Here is a 16,693-nt window from a genome sequence, read left to right as displayed (position 1 = left end):
ACAGCATCTAGGATTTTCCGAGAGAGGCAGTTTCCACCGAAACCCTGAAGTGTGGTGTGCTGGAAGGGAGGATGGAGGTCACACGTCACTGAGTGCCCTCTCTGAGGATGGAGAAAAGCAGGGTGCAGCCTCATGATTCCTGAGTCACCGGGCAGCAGGCATCACTCCTGCCATCCCGGGAGCGGACAGCAGCTCCCGAACCCCAGCCACGGCTGCGATTTCCGTCCCAATTCCCCGATTTCTGCTGAGCGCTTGAGTCAGAGCTGGGCCTTTGGCCCCTCGCTGTGCGGGCCGGTGGATGGGTGAAGTCCCGAGGCGTTCTCAGGGAGCGCTGAGCCGTGCCGAGCTGCAGAGGGCTAGAAGCGAGTCGGGGCCGCTCGGAGTGTGTGCGGGCGGCTAAAGCCGCGCCACAGGCACACAGGAGAAAGGCGAGGGGGCGGCAAAACCCTGCGTAGGCTCTCGGGCTGTCCGTGCGTCCCCGTGGAGCGTGGCAGGGCTGGGGACAGCGGGGAGCCGGGGACAGCTCCCGGCGGGTGTCCCGGCGCTGGCATTCCCGGCTCGGCTGGGCAGGCCCGCGGCCGCCAGCTGCCCGTGAAACCCGAAACCCGGGGCCGGCCCTGCGAGGCCGCCGCGCACGGCACATCGCACATTCTCCGTCTCCCGGGGCACGGCGGCAGCCCCCGGGGGATGGCGGCAGCCCCGCCCGCGCACGGCTCGGCTGAGGGAGGGCGCCGGAGGAGAAAGTTGTGAGCGCCGCCGGGCTGCAGCCGGCCGGGCGTGGGGCGGGGGGCCCGCCTGAGGAGCGCGGGGCGGGCAGCGCCGGTGAGAGCGGGCCGTGCCCCGGGCACAGCCCCGGGCCGCCTGTGTCTGTGTGTGTGTGTCTGTCTGTCTGTCTGTGTCTGTCTGTCTGTGTGTGAGAGAGACAGCTGCTCGTGCCTGCTCCGTGTGTGAGTGCGTGTTGGCATCCCTCTGTTCGCCCGTGCTATTTCCTACACACTTCCCAACAGCATCCGTTCGTGTTGGTTTCAGGGGCGCAGCTGAGGGTGGATCGTCTGACTACTTGTTGACTTCAATGTAAGTCAAAGCCCTTTGTGCTTTCTGCGGTCTTGGGTTTGTGGGGGGGTGTCTTGAAATCTTCCACCGTCTCGGTGAGTTTCTGTGGCAGGATTTGAGAGATAAGGTCCTCATTGGGACAGATTTTGAAGTGAGGATTTTCCCTAACTCTTTCGTGATTACAGTCTTCCATGGATTTTTTTAGAGCCACTGAGCGGATTTCTTTTTAACAGAAGGGAGTAGTTATCTTCTCTTTTTCCTTCACTGAGGAGGGAATTGAAGGTAATATTTGTCTTTTTCTTCCTGTGCAATAATATGCATGTATGTTGTCAGTTTGGGAGTTTTCTTCTTCCAGCAGGGTGGAGAGTATTAAATAATTCATGTTTGATGATGTTAGAAAAATGTTTGCAACTGATGACTGGAAGTAAACAGCAGGGCTTTTTTTAGATAGGTACCTTTGTCCTGGATAGGTAGGAATAGGAAAACAAATTTCCTGCGTCGCATAGTGACTTCATAACACAGAGTTTATCTAATATTAATCTGAATTCTGTTTGTCTGTTAAGTAGCATGATTGCTGGCAGAGCATGATGATAACTCTTAGATCAGCAGGTATTAAGATGCTGTTAAGTTTTTCTGTTGCACAGTAGTTCTGTACCTAGGCGGTGACAGTAACTTCTGTCACTCAGAGTTCCTTCTGAGGTAAGAATTAGGGGAATGGGACTGAGCAATACAAGGAGCAAAGTATCTTGTCCTAGCTAAAAATCATTTAAGTGGAATCTCATAGTCACAGAAGATAGGCAGAGTTAGAGGCAGAAGTAGATAGAAGGAGGGATTGAGAATCAAGTGCCTGTTTCCAGTCCCATGTAATTTTCATGTCATGGCAGGTTTTGTTATTGCAAAAGGCATCTTCTGGTACGTGATGGAGTGACTTCAAGTTAAAAATAAATGTGCTTAGAGCTTTTTCTTTGTGCATGGTATCTAAAGTTATTAGACTGCCTCTTCTTTGACTGTTGTGTTTCTCAGCTGCATTTTTATTCTCCTGTTCTTTACCTGACTTTGAGCCTTTAATGGAACTCACGAGGTTTAGTTTGGAATAAGTGGGGTGCCCATCCTAAAAATACCAACTCAAACCACCTCCCCCCAGAAAACAACATGGGAGTTAAGTAAAACCATAAAGCTATGTAGAAAATTCAACTGAAAACATGATTCTCTGTGGAAGGCATGACTTCTTTGTGCTACTAGCTGATGTGCTGTTGGGGTCAGGTGAGCAGTTGTTCCTTTGACATGTGCCTCCTGTGTTTGCAGACTGGGTCATGAAGATCACTTCTATTAGTCGCTCTATAGGTTCATTTTTCTGAAGATGGAATTTAGAAAGAAGGAAATTAGGATCCCTTTAAGAAATGGACCAATTGATAGTTTGAAGTCCTGATAAGGTCATGTCTTCAGCAGCAGCCAGAATCAAAGCCCTCTGTGACCTCCATGTGCATCTGTAGCACACAAACACGTCTTGCTGCTGATTCAAAATCTTGTTGTGTTGTTTTTTTTTTTTAAATGCACCAGGTGGAAGAAAAAAGAAGAGAGTTGAAATTCATGGTGGGTAGTTTGAAGTGATTTGCATCTGCTAACTTTAACTGTCTTCTGTGTAGACTTTTTTGTGTTTATTGTGATGAGATGGCCTTTGGAAGTATATTTCATTCCTGGAGCTATTAATTGGCTTCCTCTATATTGGGAGATAGTCCTTGATACAATTTTTATTTTAAAATAATCTCCTGGAACAGAGTGTGATACTTCATCATACTGGGGTGGCATTTGTGTTGTGCAGTGTTTTGAGAGTGAATGTATGATAACTTTCAGCCAGAGAGAAAAACAAAAGGTTGTCTTCTCTTGGTGCTGTAAACCAAGGAGAACATGGCAGGAGTATATCTGGTATGGTTCCAAGTCTGGTACTTGGTGTTCTGTTATGTCAAAGACTCCAGGTAAGGTAAGTGGCTGATAGTGTTGGATGATAAGGAAACACACAGCTTTTGATGACATTTGCTACTCTGCTGCCGGTCTTGGGAGAAATTAAAAAGGCAATAGAGTCGAAAATTCCAGCTTAGATTCTCTTCTTTCATGTAAGACTGTGGAAAGTGAGAGTGGTAGGATTTACTGTGTTAGTTTCTATTATTATGCTAAAGCAAGGATTTCAAGTTAGAATTCGTTTTTATAGTTGTTGCTTGGATTTATTTAGAAAAATCTTGATTAGGTGTCATTTTTTTAAAATTGAAAGCACTCAAAAATACATGAAAATACCAGGCATCTCAAAGATGGATGTGCTTCAGCAGCACAGCAGCTTCTTGTAAGTTTGCTGACTTTCCTGCTGCTTCTGCCGTTTTGCCAGTTGCATACATTTGGTTGACCAAAGTGGGTATGGTAAGGAGTGGAATGAAGCTGTAAATTGATTTTGTATTTAATTGATTGTGGATCCAGAATAAACTATGATTAGCTTCCAGTATAAGCTAGATCATTTAGTTGTGAAGGAATACCCTGTTTTGCCAACAAGGTCATTTGATAGACTCTCCAATATATTCAATTTGTTAATTATCATCAGTCAGCTTTAGTGCATGTTTTTCACTACCAGCTTTGTTAGCTCTGGTTCTCATTAGCTCTTTGTATGTTTAATACCCTTCTTTATCCAAATTTCTCCTTTCTCTAGAGTTACTATTTTATTCTTTACCTTCTCTTTTAAAAAGTGGAAAATAAGATATTATAAGATTATATATTTATATTAAAATATAATATAAAAACATTTTTTCATTTCTTCGTTCTTTATCTTTCTTTATTCCAACATTTTTAAAAATGGTTTCCAGAGAAGATGCTCTCAGGTACTGTCAGTTCTTCCCAACTTGAACACCAGCTGAACAAGGAGAGACAGACTGGTGCACAGACAGACAGCTAGCTGGCTGTCAGTGGCCCTTCCTCTTTGTAATTAACAGCTTCTTTGGTATTTGTCACCTGCACAACTTCGCAGTCATGATCTTTTCTTTTTCTTCTTGATTTTTCTTCCAAGTCGTTGGTTACACTGCAAAATAAGATAGTTGCTCAGAGACTGGAAGCCACCTGCAGTGTGGTGCTTTTTTTTTGTTTATGGTCATGCTCTTCAACTTATCTGTTAAATGTTTAAATTAATTTTGTCTGCTTGGCTCAGCTCTAGTTTCATTGGGCTTTTCTAATGAAAATGTCATGCACCATCAAGCCAGAGGTCTTGCAGGAAGACACGAGCTCACTGCTTTTAACTTGAGCAAACTTCTGCTGTTTACTGTTGTACTTGTTAGTTAGGAGGAGCTTTCATGCTCCACTGCTCAATGAGACAAACCTCAGCACGTGCTGAATTCCTTGGCCGTGTGTATAGTTTCTTGTCATGAAATACCTTTCCTTTTCCTATATTGAGTTTTGTGTGACTCTGTGTAATGGCCATTATGATTTAGCAAAGGTGTTTCTCATGTGTGTTACCTCCAAGAAGTAGTTGATGTGTTCCTGTGGTTCTTTTCCCATGTCTACTTTTTCTTTTAAAACAAGAAATAGTTAAAAAAGAAAAGAAAATAGAACTTGTATTTTAAGTGGACTGGTATTCTTGGCCTATCAAATTAAACAATAATGAAGTGTTACTAAAACCAAAGCAGGGAAATAGCTCAAAATAAGGAAATAGCCAACACATTTTGGCCCAGACAACACTAATTCAAGAAAAAGCATGTTTGGTTCTCCCAGTTAGTGATATCTAGAGGGATCTTGCTGCCTCCCAGGTACAGACTGAGTGCTCCTGCAGTAGGCAGAGAAAGTAGCCTTCCAGTTAATCCTTGCTGGGTTGGCTTGACCTCGGCTCTGGCGACAGCATCCTGGATTTTCCATAAGCTGCCTTTCTAGCTGTCTCTCTGACCTCCCCCAGCTACCACACGCTGTGCTGTGAGAAGAAAAATGTGAAGGAGGATAGAGGTGACATCAGGGGAGGAAGGTTCTAGTAATTGGCAGCTGAAGCTGGAAAAGGTCTTAAAAAGGATGAAAAGAGTGGTCAAGGACAGCACAGCTTCTGTGCAAAAACAGTGCAGCAGGAAGGAACTTTTCAGCCTGGAGATGAGATAACTGAGAAAACTTCGCTAACAAGTGGCAGGAAAGGGGTAAACAGAGACTACTTCTTCCTCCCTTTATTTTCTTTTTTAGTAGAGGAGTCCCAGAGTGTGTCCAGGAGTGATGGTGGCAGGCTCAAAGCAAATGAAAGGAGGTAATACTGTGCACAAGATGTAAATGAGGTATAATTAATAAGTACTTGCAGTGCAGCGGTTAGTAAAAGAAAACCCAGTTTTAAGGGGTAGCTAGCCTAAAGTATTTCTGATTGGTTGTCTGTCCTGTTTCCCTGAGTTTTCACTGCTGTCGCGGTTGGAGATGGGATGCTGGGCTCTTTTTGTCCAATTGTAGCCATCCATTTGTTCAGCCGTAACCTTCTGTCGTTTTGCTATTACTTATGTGGGGGTAAAAAAGACCTGATAGTCTGTTTGTGGCTTGATGAAAAGGAGCTGAATGACCACAGCAGATCACAAAGGCCTGCCTTCTTCAGCTAGGATTGTGTGGATACAAGGAAGGACAAGAGCTGTGGGTGCAAAGTTGTGATCTTTAAAAATCAAAAGTAAAAGGATTCACCACCATTTTGTTTCCAGGCAGTGCTGTGGGAATCTGGAGGCATGGTCTTATAGGATGAGTTTTTAGAGAATGAATAACAATGGATCACATCAATTCAAGTGGAGCAGAGAGAGACCCCCTGAAGCCTGCTGGAGCTTGGTCAAATAAGGCTTTCTCTATATACTCAGCCTGACAGCTGACTCTGTAGAGGTGGAAGATGAAGCTCAAGTGCTGCTGTGCTGCAGCAATCCCTAAATGACTGTTTACCAAATGGGACAGTGCTACAGTCAAGGGTGACTTAAAGTATGCTTAAGGCCCCTCTTAAGTTTCTTGAGAAAGAAAAGTGATGCAGAGGCTACAGGCAATTAGCTTTGCTTCTCATTCTTCAAATCCTGCTTTGTGGATCAGCTGGATGAGGTGGCTTCCCTCCATGGCCATATTGGTTGATAATTCTTTCAGTATTTTGGAGGGGAAAAAAGGTTGCAGTAATTCCCAAACGAACTGTGCATTGCATGGTAGCTTCAAAGTCTAGTTGCTGTGTGCATTTAGAACTAGCAACTTTAAGTTGGTTGATTATTACTGTAATGGAGCTTTAATCATATTTGCCTTACCTACTTGGGCATGGACTGAGAAATAAGAATTGCGCAATTATCAATATATAGCACAGAACATGATAAAACTCATTTTTAATCCTTCCTGTTGGAGCATAACAGTTTGCTGCAGTTCAAAGACAAGTATGTGAATGCAGACATGTATCTAGGAGATGAAGACAGACTTGTGGAAATCTTATTTATTTAATGACATCATTGCCTTATTTCTGTGTTGTCTTGGAAAGTGTTCTCAGTAACTTGGGGTCTTAGTGTTGTTTTTAAAGGTGAGATAATGATGAAGGGAAAAGCTTTGCTGTATATTTGCTTATAATTGTAAACTAGCTACCATGGAATTTTGATTGTCTAGCAGTTGGAGCAAGCAGCCTACTTGCTGTATAAGCTTGTTTGTTGTGGAGCCTCTAGACAATTCTTTCAAGAGTTTGGGTTTCTGGTTGTTTTCTCTGTGTTTGTATGTCTTTGCTGGGCTGGTGTTGAGCTCTTGCCTCTTATCTGTGATTGAGATTAAAATCTTATGTCAGATGCATGGATAGTTGCTGTGGTTATCCACTACTAAGTGTTCTTGCAACACACAAGCCCAGAAATCCTGGATGCTAGAAAGAAATAATTCCTCTGGCAGTTGTAATATTTGTGCAGCTGTTCCCACAGATGTTTCTTCTTTCTTGCCTCTTTTTTTTTTTTTTTTTTTAATTTCTCCTAAGAAGCAAGCAAACCGAGGCAGAAATGTTCAAGGCCCTGCCTAGAGAAAGACAGAGAAAATGCAATACCTTTTAGTTTGGACGTAGTGATTTACGTTCTTTCAAAATGACCGTGAATTCCTCCTCTGTTTGCCAAGTCCAAAGCCTGCTTAGGCTCTTCGGAGCTGAATGGAAGTGTCCTAAAATGGGCAAATAGGCTTTGGAGTCAGAATCTGATTGTGGTAATTTGGGATCTTAATAGCATTGCTGGAACTCAAATGGACCCAACTTCAATGTCTAATTAGCCCACGTTAGAGGTAGGTAGGAAACATACTGGTCAGAAGGCTTGTTCTGACAGAGCTCTGCCCTGTGGCTAAAAGGGAAATTTTGGAATGAAAACACTGTGGCAGACTCCCCCCACCCTGCAGTCAATAACTGATTTCAAGATTGGGGACTCTGTTCATATATAAGACACATTTGTTCACTATTTTTAAGAAAGCAATTACAATTCTGTTAAATGGCAGTGGGAAGGTGCTGTTTTAACTATAGCGTGAGTAAAAATTCTTTAATAATCAGTAAATTATTTGGAATGTAAGACATCATTAACATTTGATGCATGATGGTGAAACCTCTTCTCCTCCTGGGAGAGTACAGGGCTCAAACTAGAATCAGTTAACCTCATGCCCAAGAAATATTTAATAAAGAATATTTAGGAAAATATACATTTGTATAAATAGAAATCTATGTCTTGACGCCAGCAGCTTTCTTAGGTCGGGTTTTTCTCTTGGGGGGTCACAACTAAGTAAGCAGGAAGAAGCTCTAAGAATGCACACGTTGTAAGCAGTGTTCTTGAGTAATGAAAACCTAAGAAAAATGATAAATAGTTCTCTGTATGTCAACAAGACCTGGGACTTTTGGGTTGTTCAGTTTTCCATGTAACCTGGTCTATGTGTAATGTCTGCTGCCTAGACTTAACCAGCCATGCTCGAGTCCTCTTTCTTCAGAGAAATTTGGACCTGGCTTTGTGTCTTCTGTGAAAATGAGAAAGCAGCCTTAGACTCGCCACAAAAATATGTCAGGTGTGTAAACGCCAGGGAGAGAGCAGAACTATTTTGGAGTGATAAGGAGTAAATTGGTGTAGCTTGTCCATGAGTGTGCTGCAATGAAAGAAAAGAATTCTGACAGGGTAAGGAGATCTTGGGAAGCCTTGGGACTGCTGGGTTGAGGGTGAGGGGAAGTATTAAAATAGCTGTTTTGATGATGCTTTTTCTGTCACGAAGTAACGATGTTGCTGGCTTCCCTGGGATTTTAGGAGTTGGGCTTAATGAGTAGGGAGATCCTTTCCTGTTTGTCATATGTGGGAAGCTGGGAAAAAAAAGTCTAGTTCTGAACTGTGGGCATATTTAACAAGTGTTGTGGCATGTGTCAGGACGAAAATATAATTGACATCAACATGCTTATAGTAGGACCCTTATTATTTTCACTGTGATGATTCTCTCCTGCAGTGAGTCAACTATTAATTAATTTAATAGAATCGTAGAACTATTCAGATTGGAACAAACCTCCAAGATCATTCAGTCCAATTTTTGAACACCAGCCTCTGTGCTGACTAAACCACAACATTTAAGTGCCACATACAGTCACTATTTGAATTCTTTCAGGGATAGTGACTTCACTTCTTTCTTTCTTAACAGCTTCACTGCTTTTGAAGAATTTCCTAGGTTTTACCCATGTTACAGTTATGGCCACTTGCCATGGTGATTCAGCTCTTGACCTGGTCAGCTGGCATTACTGGTAGGATTTACCACTCTGGGAAAGGGTTGTTGGCTCTGCCCTTTGCAGTGGTCAGTGCCTCTTTGTATGGGAGTAGTTGGTTGCTTCAAATGCTGCCTTCTGCCAGGCACTGAGGGGAGAGGGACACTTGTGGGAAGGAGCAGGGACAGCTGTGATGATGATGCTGTCAGCTGGGGAGCTCGCTGGTTTCTCATGCACGCTCGTAAGTCTCTTGCATCTGGCTGTTGTCCTGCTTAGTATGTGGTGAATTCCCATGTGCTGAATTCCTGTCCCTTGCTGTCAGGCTGGGCTCGCAGTGCACTCAGCTGACACCAGAAGAGGACTAAAGCAGCCGGTCGAGCGTGCAGCACGTGGCGCGTTCAGTGACAAGACTGTTTATCACGTAACGAGATTAAGCCCCTGTGCAGCAGCACTGCTGTACAATGCAGTTTCACGGAGCTCTGACACCTTTCCTTGGCAGCAGGGGAAGTGCAGAAGGCGTGATCCTCTGCCACCATTGGAAATAAAATCCTCAATTCTCTCTTGACTCCCTTCAGCCGTTTGTATCATGTTCGATGGTGTCACTCCTGGGACACTGCTTTGGAGATGTTCATCTCCCAGCACCCACAGGAAGGCTCTGAAACGTGAGTTGGACCATTTCTTACTTTCCTAGGGACTGCTTGAAAAAATGGCAGATTAGCCAAAACAACATAATAGGTCCCATTAGTCCACGTATGACTATGCATTATTTTGTAAATTATTTAGGTCCAGTAAGTAATGAAAAATATTGTACATTACCTGGTGGAAATACCTAGGCAAGGAAATAATTTCTAGTCTGGCAAGGGCGAGGTGTGTGCTGCTGGGCTGTGCACCAAGCCTACAGCCCTTTTGGAGGGGGAAGGAAGGGTTCATAGTTCAGAGGAGGTATTTTGTAGGAGGTTATGCTGCTCAAGATGTACACCTGGGTCAAGGCTCTGGTGTCCCAGGACCTTAGACTTCTGAGGAAAAGTTAGCTCTGGTAACTGAGCTCACCACTGTGGCACTATGGTGTACCTCATTAAGGAGCTGAATACCCTATGCTATGCTTTGGAGCTGAATGTCTTAGGCTGAAGGGATTGTGTAGATAAAAGCCAAAACTTCGTGTCTGAGACCTGTGATACCACTCACTTATGAGCATGAGTTAATTCATACTTAGATTCTAATACCATGACATATCCAACAGCTTTGCATACAACGTGGCTCTTGGGGAGGACAAATGTGGTAGCTGTGATAGCAGTGTAGTCATGAGTGGTTTGGTTTTGAGCTGCAAGAACCCTGCTGTTCTTTTTGTAGTTTCACCGTGGAGAAAAAGTTGAAAGTCTTTCTTGAGTTGAGGAGGTGCCACACGTTGGACTACGGTGTGTGTGGCAAGTTTCTCCTGTGGCTTGTACCTGAAAAAGAGAGTACTGTGTGTACAGTGTCATGTTCTGTGCTGACTCATATGGCTCATTCTTGTCTAGCTGAGGATCAGAGGTCCGTGGTGAGAGATGGTTTGTATTCATTTTATGCAAAGCAGTCTTGTACTCAGAAAATTCATGTGATGTTTCTTGTTAAATCTACATCTTTCTTTCATGGAACACTTTTTACTGCGTTGCTGAGCTTTGTTAGGTATTAGGGAATTTCCTAGAAACATGAGAATCAAATAGCAGATTTGCGTGGGGAGATCGCTGACAGTTTCAGATGGGATGTGCTGAGGATTGTCCATGGCGTGACAGGACAGCAATCTTGGATGCTAACCTGGAAAATATTGGGTGTGGGGCTGGTGGTAGGAGGGTCCTCTGTGGATTAATGCGAAGCTAGTATCTGTGCTTAAAAAACAGGATGAAAACTTGAGCTTGGAAATAACTGTATGTGCTGTGGGAGGTCTAGAAAAAGTGGATTTTGTGTGTTTTCAGAAGAACTAAAACCACAGCTTTTTTTGGCATTTGCTGTATAGATTGCAAGCAATGAAAGGTTGAAGCCTTATCACAAAACCAGAAAGGTGATTTATTGGAAATGTCAAGAAATCAATCACAGAGCCTAATAGGCCAGTTAAACAAGCTTTTCAGTTTGGGTATGTTTAAAAGCCAGGAGGCTTGAATGGTTCTCCTTGATAAACTTGGATGCCCAGACACATTGCTTGGAAACTGATATGAGCAAATAGTTTGTTCTGAGACTTATTGAAAGTGGAACAAAAAGAAAATGATTTTGGCTAGTCTGTCATTTGCAAGGTTGTTTGTTTTTGGTTTTTTTTTTTTTTTTTTTTTTTTGAGGCTAATACGATAGGAAAAAGTAAAGTAGTGTGGAAACTGGGACACGCTTCTCTAATTGTTCCCCTTTAATGAGCCATTAAAATTTAACAGAGCTCTTGGGAGAATGTTTTTAAGCTCTAACATGTCATATTTTTGGTGGTGGTGGTGCTGAAACACCTCTGCAGAACAAATGGGTGTTTAGCTGAAAGCTTGGTGTGAAAATATGTTAGTATTGACCAAGTTGTCATGGAAAGGTTACAGAATTCGAAGATAGAGCATACTCATTTGCCATCCTGGGACAAAAGAGCACAGGATAAAATTGCTGATGGCTTGCAGTGGTCTGAGTATTATTTTTTGCTGGCACTGTTTAATATAGTATATGACATAGCATATATAAAAATAAAATTGTCAATTTATTTGGTTTAAATTACCTTTGGAATAATAATAAAAAAGCTCTACTATTGAGTAGCATCTCTCATTCAAGTCTTTGGGCTCCTTTGTAACCTTAGAATGGTTGTTTATTTTTCGTAATAAACATGAATTTTGTAAATCAGTTTTTAAGGGATGGGAAAATTTCTCATTGTTTGTGTTCTAGAGATGGGGAATAATATTGAAGTACTTTCTTTTGAGGTGGGAATGGGGAAGAAGACCGTGGTTTTAAACATTTACACAGGACAGGACTGAATAACCTTGATAAAAAGTTCTTGTTTGGATAAGCAGTCCATGGACAAGGTGACAGGGATTTTTGTTGCATATTTTGTGTATTTGTAGATGCATCAGAGTACTTTGGCTTAGAGATACTCAAAACACAGTCCTAGATCTGTTGTTGCCAGTTTCTGCTAGTTGCATCTAGGCTTAAATTTGGCTTTGTGAGTAAATTATAACTTTTTTGTTTGACTTGGCACCATTTCATCAGCTAACAAATGACTTTCAGATGTTTGTGATTGATTCTTGTTGCCATATCATTATATTTTTTAGCATTATGTGTTTTCTTATGCACAGTGGAAAAGTGCTTAATTTTCTAGTTGTAATGTTTTTCTACCAATTTATCTTTTGTCACCCTTTGGTCTTCCATGGGCAATGCTACTTTACTCTGGGAAAATTTTGCAAAATTACCTTGATTTGCAGAGAGACAAATTGAATGTGGCTGTCTGCAAAAAGATGGGTAAGGATAGGGTTCTACAAAACTCTGCTGAAAATGATTTGTGGAGTCTTGAAAACATATTACAGGAAAACTAAGACACTTTGAGTTGCCTCCTCGAAAAATGTCGTTGTTGAACTGTTTTAAAAATTGTTAGTCTGCTTGTTCATGCAGATGAAAAATTTGAGTTATGAATTATGTCATTTGCAGAGCTGAAGGTGGGCAGGGATCTCCTTGGTAGAAAAAGAAGTAATTCCGTGTCTTTCCCAGCTTTTTTGCCACTTCACCTTACTCAAGCTGGCACTTACTACATTTGCTTCTTCTTAATTGCCATGCTCAATGTCATTCAGTAGCATGAATGTGTGACTCCACACTGCTGTTAAACAACTTAAGGCATTTGTGAGAAGGAAGTATTAAATGTGGACAGTTTGCAAGTGTTCCCTTGAAAGAAAATAAATTCTCTACAGTCAGCAGATGCTGCAGTGTAGTGTTATTAGTTGCAAACACCAAGCACAACCAGGCAAAATACTGTGTTTTGTCTTGCTATAGAACTTGGGAAAACGCTGCAAGGTTCAGGGTGGTATTTTACAGAAATGCTTTATTAATTTGAGCATGTGGGATGGGGGGATGGAAAGTTAAATCAAGTGATTACAAATGATCTTAAGTGTTATAGTGCCTTGAGAATTGGCTTAAATGCTATAGTGAACTTGAAACTGCTGCTTTTTCTTGAGCAATGATGAAAATGAGTCCCCCATTGTTTCAATTAACCATCCATAGTTTGCTGTTATGAGTTAGGATATGCTGCGAAGTTTTAAAAGCCACATGAATAGATTTAAGCATAAAGAATTGCAAAGTGTATTATGAATGGTTCAGTCACTTCTCAATTATTAATTTATAACTAAGATCTTCATGATAATTTAGACTCTTTTGCAGAGTTGTGCTAATTTTGTGGTGGTTTTTTTCAGCTAAAATGGACAAACTGTGTATCAGGACAGTTTTAGTTGCTGTCAAATGACAAAAAACTCTTGTAAGCTGGTGTGATGGCTGAATACAATATACCATAAGAAGAGGAGATTTTTATCGTTCTTGACTGGCATGTTTGTGGGTGTGAAAGGCTGGCAAATGAAACAAGTCTTCTGCAGATGACAGAGGACAAGCTTCCAAGAGCCTTTGTGTTTGTAACCACCTGAGAGCTGGTGGTAATTTCAGACTCTTGTATGATGGAGCAGAAAGAATATTTCATTACTCTGTGTGTTCAGTCAGGTGATGGGCACAGGTTTAACACAGGAGAGGGCTCTGAGAATTTCAGGAGCAGATTTAGAATATGTTTTTGTGTGTGATGACATCGTGGGCCTTTTTCACTGAGCACCTCCTGTCCTCTCTCTGTAGCAGGATTTGTTGCAGTTCGCCACATTTGCTTTCAGAAGGGTTCTTAAAAATTGCCAAAGACTTTAAAAAAGGTCTTAAAAAGGGTTCTTAAAAATTGCCAGCGGCTGCTGTACAGAAAACTGGGAACGGTTAGGTGCAGATACTTCTGTGCCTGCAGCACTTCTTTTGGACTTACTGTTGTTCAGGTGTTGACCTGCTGCAGAGGTTGGTGGCAGCAGCTCCACGATCCATGCTATTTTACCAATGTATCTTGACACATCTTTATTTAAAAAAAAGGTATCGCCATTGGACATAGCATTGATGTTGTTATCTGAAGTGTTGCTGACACTGTCTTGGCGTTCTGTTTGCATGAGGGATCTGGTTCATGACCAGATGATCCATCTCCTCTGGGCTTTTAATAGCTGAGGTAGTTTTTCCCTAAAGAAAGCTTCCATTTATATTGGGTTCAGTATCTACTGAAACCAAATAAAAAGAGCAGAAGTAGTTTTGCTGAGAAAAAAGGCAACACATACCAATAAAAGAAGAATCAGGTGAGCAGAGAAAAATAATCTGAGTATTGAGTCAGAAGTGAGTCAAAAAATGTGCAGCTCAGTTTTTTGGTAATTTCACTTTGTGACGACCTGCAGACTGAAGGAGGAAAACTTCCTGCAAATGAAATCATGCAGTTCATGGAATACAAGTTATTTTAATTGTTCACAGGTAAAAATGCTTATTATTACTGCTGTTTTGTCTATCACACATCCACAGGTTCGTTCATATGTGTAGATGTTTTGGCTTGGCCTGCACAGGGTAGGTGATGTCATAATACAAAACAGTATAAAAATCGGATGATTTCTTTCCATAGAGTGGAATTAATTAATGAGATGGTTTGTAGAATTATTACTGTCAGCTTTAGGTTTATGGAATGGCCATCTGGATGACAAAAATGTTTGAGTACTATTCAGGGCACCTTTTTATAGTACAAATTTGGATGCAGGTGTAGAGCATGGACAAGCTGAGTTTGTGTTGAATGGTGTACATGAGTTTTTGGCTGTGAAGAAGTTCCCTGATGCAGGAGTAGTCCTCACTGATCTCTTGGAGGCTTTTGCTGCCCACCAGAAAGGTGGTGCTTGTTTTTGTTCTCTGAACAAGGAGCTATTTGCTCACTCAGGCTTGTTGTGGGAAGGTAACGTTGGTTTATGTTGCTGCTAGTGATACTGCTGATGTATTTCTTGAGCCACTGATTTGCATGCCTTAGTGAGCTGATGTGTGTCATCCCTCTTTAAAGGCGTTCTTGCTCCTTGCTGTTCCAACCCTTCCAACATTTGTGGAATGTTTTGTGTTCTTGGCTGTCAGGGTGTCAGTCCAACCAAATGCTCATCTCTGTTCCCCTGCCCTGAATGCCTGCCAAGCTGTCTTCGTTGTTTCCAGTGGAGAAAAACCCAACTTGGTAAACAAGATGTTGATGTATTGATATGGTGTATTGTTTTCCATATTGAATTGGAAAGCAGGTTTGCAAATAGCTTGTTATATAATACCACTGTTAGGGAACTTAGTGGAGAAAAAAGATCTATATTTATTCTGTATTCCTTCCAGTCTCTTTTTATCAGAGAAGGCAAATAGTATTTTTCAAATGTGAATCTTGCAAGAAATGTGTTAGAGTTGCAGTGTTTTCTTTGTTTATTCTGTCCTTCAAATGTGATTTTTGCCGCTCTCGTGAGGATCAGATTGCCTTATAAATCTTAAAGGCAAGCTGTCTATCCAAGAGCAATCACCTCACTGCCCCAGGATAGGAAGGGAAAATTCCTATTAGTTTAGAGAAAATCTGAGTTGTGCAATTTGTTCCATCACTTCCAAATTACCACTATCTAAGCCTTCTTTTTTTTCCTTCTAGGACGCTAATACAACTTGTTATGGTTTTGCTCTGCAGATTTAAGCTTGAATGGACTGCTTGAATGGTAGGTTCTTCTGGAAATCTGGACCATGAGGTGAATTATGCCAGGATACTCCCAAGGTTCCAGACTTGAGACATCTTTTGGGAAACCCCAGATTCCTTGGCAGTCTCTCAGGAAATGTCATGGTGCTGTGAGAGCTACTTATGTCCTTCCTTCCTTACAGGAAAAATAAAGTAAAATTCTCCAGTGAACCATAACAAAGATGATAAAACCATCTTTGTTCTGGAAGGCTGTGTTGAAATCTTAGAACTGTTTCTTAATTTTTTTCATTCCATTGTGTGCTGTGCTGCTTATTACGGGTTTTTTTCCAGCAAAAGTTTGCTCCCCTCCTTTTTTTTCCCCCTGATGGCTGTGTTTCTTTGGTGTGTATTTCTGAACTAATTCAAATAACTTGGAATTAGAGTTTAGGACATCTCATGCGTATTTGCCAGAGAGAAAAATTGGAACTCACGTTAAAAATATTTCGCTTTCACGATACCCAGATGTGTCTAGACCTTCCTTTGTCTGTCAGCTGTGGTGACAACATCTGTTTTCTTCTTTTCCTTCCAATTTGTGTTCCTCACAGTAGAGTAATTCAGAGAATGTATAGTGGCCTAGTCCTCCACATAAGCTGTGACACAGTGACATGGTCAGGGTCCCCTCAGCATCTGCTCTGAGTTGAAATTGGTTTCTGCCAGCACGGAGGAGCTGTTAAGTGTGTCACTTTTCCCTATTTGTTTCCTATTTCTTGGTTTCCTGTTTGTGCAATCACTGCTTGATTTTTGAAAGCATGTTGTTAAACTACTGTAATAAATAATATAGTGTGTGTTCACTTTGAGGATAATGGAATGTATCTGAAATGATGAGTTTAAATGAAAAGTAGGACTCAGATTCAAGTTTGAGATGAGAAAGGTGAGGGGGGTTCTTGACAATGTGCTAAGGCTCAGTAAGAATGCAGTCATAACTGCACTTTTAACAGTCTTAAAATGATGCTTCTCATCTTCTCAGGAGCTCTTATGTGTACTTGAGCTTGAACCTGGATTTGGCAGCAACTCACATAGAGAAATTTACTGCTAGGTGATTGCCATGACCAATATATCTACTTCTTTTTTATATATTGTTATCCAATTTCTGTTGTGCCATTTTCTGCAAAAAATTGTGTACCCATGACTGTGGTAGATAGTGTCACTCTTATTACGGGACCAGCAAATAAAAA

At 41.7% G+C, this 16,693-nt stretch overlaps 1 protein-coding gene and 1 pseudogene across 2 annotated transcripts in view; one reads left to right on the top strand and one right to left on the bottom strand.

Moving 5' to 3' along the window:
• The window catches only part of LOC136360027 (U4/U6 small nuclear ribonucleoprotein Prp31-like), a 31,974-nt pseudogene extending 31,331 nt beyond the window's left edge, over nt 1-643 (bottom strand).
• Nucleotides 1-16,693, top strand: part of ARHGAP24 (Rho GTPase activating protein 24) — a 243,181-nt gene that overhangs the window by 60,080 nt on the left and 166,408 nt on the right. The gene's annotated exons all lie outside the window — the stretch shown is intronic.

The sequence above is a fragment of the Sylvia atricapilla genome, chromosome 4 (genome assembly GCF_009819655.1).
Source record: "Sylvia atricapilla isolate bSylAtr1 chromosome 4, bSylAtr1.pri, whole genome shotgun sequence".
Classification (NCBI taxonomy): domain Eukaryota; kingdom Metazoa; phylum Chordata; class Aves; order Passeriformes; family Sylviidae; genus Sylvia; species Sylvia atricapilla.
Note: the sequence above shows the minus strand (reverse complement) of the source record. Positions and strands in the feature narration are given on the sequence as shown.